Below are 5948 nucleotides of genomic sequence, written 5' to 3' on the forward strand. Positions count from 1 at the left end.
CCACTCTTGGAGTGGCAGGCACTGAGCTAAACACCTTTCAGACATAAACTAAACTAATCTTCATAAAAGATCATAATGCATATATGTATGGTCCCTAATTTACAGATAGAAGTGCTGGAACTTCTCAGAGATGAGCCAAAGTCACACAAGGGATGGTCAGTAGCTCCCAGTCGTGTCCCCTTTCAGAGTGGTGGAGATGGACTGCAGGGCAAAGGGAGCCTGTGAGGGTTACTAAGCAAGTTAGTGGAGGTCAGGGAGAATATGGCACAAGGAGCCAGCTGTGATGGCCATGAACTCTACACGCCCCACCCCCCACCCCTCAGACAATGCCACCACTGAGGAGAAGACTCAATTTTCTCTTCCAGCCTTCTCCTTGGATGCCCTGTAAGCACTCAAGGACCTAGAGAGGTAAAAAGAAATGTAACGTATTTATCCATCTTCTTCCCCACTATGCAGATGTCCAGACCGCAGAGTCTGGGGAATGCCACAGCCCCACCATTAGCATCCTGTTGGCCTTTCTGCTGACTGAGACCAACTGTGAGGAAGGCACCTGCTCTTGCCCGCTAGAGATGTGTCCTGAGATCCTGGCATTGTCTCCAGGGGAATAGGTTTGGGTTTTTTCCCCCTACCACAGTTGTCCAGAGGAAGATACCTCGCATTCTTCCATAAGACATAAGACAGCTGTGTGAGTTCCAGAGGGAGGCCAGAAATGCTGTGCTTGGGGTTGCTGGTTTCTTTAGAAAGGAGAGGAAAATGAAGGGCTGACTTTAATAAGTTCCTTTATCGAGTTTGAAGAGCTCATGATGCAGAAAATATAGGAAGAAGAAACCAAGAAAGCTTGGTTCTTCTCAAAAGATCAGAGGAAAGTTTTTGTTTCTTTCAGAAAATCAAAATGCAGTGCTTGTGTGTGCAGGATGGATGAGCGGGAACATGTACTTGCTTTGGCCTAAGATCTCGTGTAGCCCATGCTGACCCTTACCTTGCTATGGAGCCAAGGATAATCTTGAACTGATCTTCTGTCTCCACCCTATCCATGCTAGGGTTGCATGCAAGGACCTGGTGTGACTTGGTGCGCACAATGCTGGGGCCCTGAATTCTAAGCCCTAGTATTGGATTTCCACCAGAGCCTGGGGCCTGTCCTCGTGGTCCCGGCAGTTGACTGAGGAGTAAGGTCCCTTCGGGGGCCTTATAGGTCATATGAATGCTAGGTATGCAGTCTTTCAACCAAGCAACATCCACAGCCCCATGGGTTTGAAAAATATTAATGAAACCTAGAAGCTCTGCCTTGAACCTCTGTTCCATTTTCTTGGGGATATTTTTAGGATGTATTGAAAAAGTTGAATTAAGAAATGAAAATTAGGGCTAGTGAGATGGCTCATTGGTTAAGAGCACCGACTGCTCTTCCAGATGTCATGAATTCAAATCCCAGCAACCACATGGTGGCTCACAACCATCTGTAATGAGAAACAAATAATAAAGAACTATGGGCTGGAGCGAGGCTGGAGCGAGCAGGGCCGGAGCAAGAGGGAGAAAGAGAAGGGTAGAAAAAAAAAAGAATGAAAATTAGCAGGACATAATGGTACATACCTTCAATCCCAGTATTTGGGAAGCAGAGTCTCTATGAGATCTAGGCCAACCTGGTCTACATAGTGAGTTCAAGGACAATCAAAACTACTTAGTGAGACCCTGTCTCGAAAACAAATAAACAAAAGAAACAAACAAGCCAATAACTGGGCTTCTGTACAGGAAAAAGTCTTGAAGACAAAAGGGTTTATTTCATGCATAGTTCCACAGGACAGAGGCCATGGAGGGATGCTGCTTACTGGCTTGCTCAGCCTGCTTTTTTTTTTTTTTTTTTTTTTTTTTTTTTCGAGACAGGGTTTCTCTGTGTAGCCCTGGCTGTTCTGGAACTCACTCTGTAGACCAGGCTGGCCTCAAACTCAGAAATCTGCCTGCCTCAGTGTTGGGATTAAAGGCATGCACCACCTCGCCCAGCTCTCAGCCTGCTTTCTTTTTTTTTTTCTTTTTTTTTTTTTGACAATTAATTTTTTAATTGATACTTGTTCCTACACTTTTTTTCTTTTATGCCACAAACTCAGATAGAAGCGTCCTCTCTCTGTGGACATCTGTATCTTGAACTTTTTTTTAATTGAACCCCAAGACTATCAGTGTCCAGGGAAGGCACCACCCACAATGAGCTGGCCCTCCCCTGTCAATCACTAGTTAAGAAAATGTCTTATAACTGGATCTTTAGAGGCATCTTCTCAACTGAAGTTCCCTTCCTTCAGATAATTCTAGCTTAATTTGTGTCAAGTTGACATAAAGCTAGCCAGCACAGGCCTCTAAGGGGAACTTACTCCCCTGCCACTGCAGGGACCTTGAGGACTGGCCCCTCCAGGCTTGGGTGGAGGGCCAATACTAGGGTTTAGAATTCAGGGTTTAGTCTGTGGGCAGACACAGTTCTCTGGGAATGGCCTTCAGAGACCACAGCAGCTGAGCAAGGGGGGCTGTAACTGAGCACTCCCACCTCAACAGGCCAAGGGTGGGGTGCCTGGGCGGGTGGTGCTAAAAGCAGAACAGCCAGGCAGCCTCCCAGCAGAGAACAAGTGGGCCTTCTTCCGCTCAGAACCCCTTCCTAGCAGCAGCTCCCAGCAGCAGGGGCCAGAGCGAGGAAAAACAGAGTCTGACTCAAGTCCCCATCCACTCACTGACCTGCCAAGCCTTTGGACCATATCCCACGTCCTCTGGGGTGCTTCTCACCAGGTCCCTATGCTGACCCTTCTCCTAAGCCTCTCTTCTGTTACAGAGCAAGTCTCGGAATGCCAGCTAGGCTCTGTGGTTCCGTGTGATTGACTGCAGATTGATTTGGCTCTCCAGAGACTAGCACCATAAGCCACCATCTCCTTCCTAGCCCTTCACTAAGACGCCCTTGTACCCTCCCATGTTCAAGTACCTGTCAGTTCCTGCTTCATCCATATCTCCAAGCCTTTCTGTGCTAAGGGTTCTCCAGCACTGGGGGGGGGGGGTTCCGGGAAGGTGGTCCTGTATTCTAAGCACTCAGCTACACTGCCTTCTCTCCTCTGCATCTCCTGACCAATGCTTAGTTCCTCAACTTGGGCCACCCTAGCATCAAAAAACTATCTCTGAATCTCTAGTAAGAACTAAACCCCAGTATCCTGCCCTGATCTTGCTCTTGGTGTTTCATTCATTCATTCATTCATTCATCTAGTCAATCAACATGTACTGATTGTCTGGTATGTACCTGTGCTGGGTACCAAGAGTACAGCAATGAACATGAGACAAAACATACATACCTCTGTCCCAGGGAGTTTCCATGTGGGAAGGAGAGTGACAGTAATGGAGGGCCAGCCTCAAGTTCACTGGCCATAAAGGAGATGGCAAAATGGATGGGGAATGCACAGCTACAGAAGACAAAGCATTCTGAGTGTTTCTCTTTGGGCCTCCTGACCAAGCCAGGCTCCTCATTGTACGTCCCCGGGAGCCCAGGGATTCCTTACAAGTCATTCAGAAGTAAGGGTTTAACAGGTCAAATCAAGGCTTCAATAGATTTCCCAGGCTGCCCAACAGATACCCACCAGCTCAGGTCTTTTTGCTTTTTTTGAGGGGGGGAGGCTGTTGTTTGTTTTTTAAATAGAGTTTCTCTGTGTAGTCACAGCCATTGCTGTCCTGGAACTCATTCTGCAGACCGGTTGGCCTTGCAGTCAAATATCTATCTGCATCTGCCTCCCCGAGTGTTAGGGTTAAAGGCATGCACCACCACTGCCCAACTCAGGCCTTCTTAAAGCTAGGTCGGAGGGACAAGCCAATGGCATGTATTCAGCCTTGAACCCTCAAAGAAGACTCCTGAAAACAAAGAAGCAATGGAAACAGAGCCCCAGTATTCAGTAGGTATAAGGGTAAAAATGGAGCATTGACAGGTGGCTGAGAGATGACATCCCTGTCTGGGTAACGATGCCTGAGGCCTCCCCTGATCCACTTGTTCGTTAATCTATTCAGGGATCTATCCCTGAGAGGGTCAGCTTTAAAGTTACTTTCAGAGAAGTTATTTTCTTATCTCTCCCTCTCGGTTTTGTTGTTGTTGTTGTTGTTGTTGTTGTTGTTGTTGTTGTTGTTGTTGTTGTTTTTGAGACAGAGTGTCATATCCCAGGCTGGCCTTGAACTCCCTATACAACTGAGACTTCTGATCTTCCTGCCTCTACTTCCCAAGTTTATACAGTGCTGGGGTTGAACCCAGGAAAACACTCTACCAATTGAAGTGCAGCTCCAGCCCCCATTTTCATATTCTTTTGTTTGTGGGTTTTTTTTGTTTTGTTTCATTTTGTTTTTGGTTTGGTTGGCTTTTTTTGGGGATTATTTTGTTTTTAAGACAGGGTATTATGTAGCCTAGGCTGTCTCATGCCTGTTTGTAGTTGAAGATGATGTTAAATTCTGGTCCCCCTGCCTCTATCTCTCAAGTCTTCTTGTGTGTGTGTGTGTGTGTGTGTGTGTGTGTGTGTGTGTGTGTGAACCAGATAAGGACCTCAGGTGTTATTCCCCCTCATGTGCCATCCTGCTTGTCTCTTGAGACAGATCTCTCATTGTTTTGGGTCCTTGGTTCCAGAGTCTCTCAGTAGACTGAACTCAAGACACCAGCTTAGCCCAGAGTCTCAGCTAAAGGCTCAGCTGGGAAGGGTCCACTTCCAGGCTCCCAGGATCACTCCCAGGCTTGCAGGCAGAACTGCTGACCTGAAGTTTCCATTCCTTATTAAGTGGATCTCTACAGTTCACTTCACCATAGCAAATGAATGAGAAGAGCCATGACAGAATGTAAAAGAGAAGACAGCAGCCATCCTTTTATAATTGATCTCGGTCTGTGTTCTTCTGTTATGACAAGAAGGTCTGAGGGAATACAGAAATACATTCTTTTCCCAAAGCAGCAAATACCCTAAATCCACCATAGCTTTTTTGTATTATTTTTTATTTTTATTTTTTATTTTTTATTTATTTGGTTCTAAGAGAGGATTTCCTGTCAGACCTGGCTTTCCTGAAACTCACTCTGAAGGCCAGGCTAGCCTCGAACTCACAGAGATCTGCCTACTTCTGTCTCCCCAGTGCTGGGATTAAAGGTGTGCACCATCATACCTGGCACTTCCATTCTCCATATAGATACAACCTCTTGCTGACTTGGAGCCCAAAATGCAAGAGAACAAGCTCAGTGCAATGTATCAGCTTCGGTTCCCAGTGTTAGGATAACTGGAAGCAGGCATGCTTGCCCAATGACTTTATTTGTTTACCTAATTGCTGAGAATGCACAGGGAGGATTTAGATCATCTGGTCTGTCCTAGGAGCAGTTCAGGCCCCTCAGACTTGCTCACCTGTTGACCAAAACAGACCAAAACGAGGTTGGAGACTGTCATGGCTAGTTCTATGTCAACTTCACACAAGCTAGAGTTATTTGGAAGGAGGGAAACTCAACAGAGAAAGTGCCTCCTTGAGATCCAGATCTAGAGCATTTGCCTACTTAGTGACTGATAGGGGAAGGCCCAGCCCCTTATGGGTGCTGACTCTGGGTTCTACAAGAAAGCAGGCTTAGCAAAACCACGGAGAGTAAGCCAGTAAGCAGCATCCTTCCATTGCCTCTGCATTAGCTGCTACCTCTAGGGTCCTGCTCTGCTTGAGTTCCTACCCTCACTGCTTTTGATGATAAACTAAATAAACTTTTGCCTCCCCAAGTTGCTTTGTCATGGTGTTTCATCACAGCAATCGTAACCCTAGGACAGAGATGGAGATGGATAAATGGGGTGGTAGCTATAGGTAGACTTATGGAAGAGTGCTTTCCGAACATGTGTGAGGCCCTAGGTTCAAGCTCTACATAAGACAGACAGACAGACAGACAGACACACACACACACACAGAGAGAGAGAGAGAGAGAGAGAGAGAGAGAGAGA

Source organism: Mus caroli, chromosome 1 (genome assembly GCF_900094665.2).
Source record: "Mus caroli chromosome 1, CAROLI_EIJ_v1.1, whole genome shotgun sequence".
In the NCBI taxonomy this organism is placed as follows: Eukaryota; Metazoa; Chordata; class Mammalia; order Rodentia; family Muridae; genus Mus; species Mus caroli.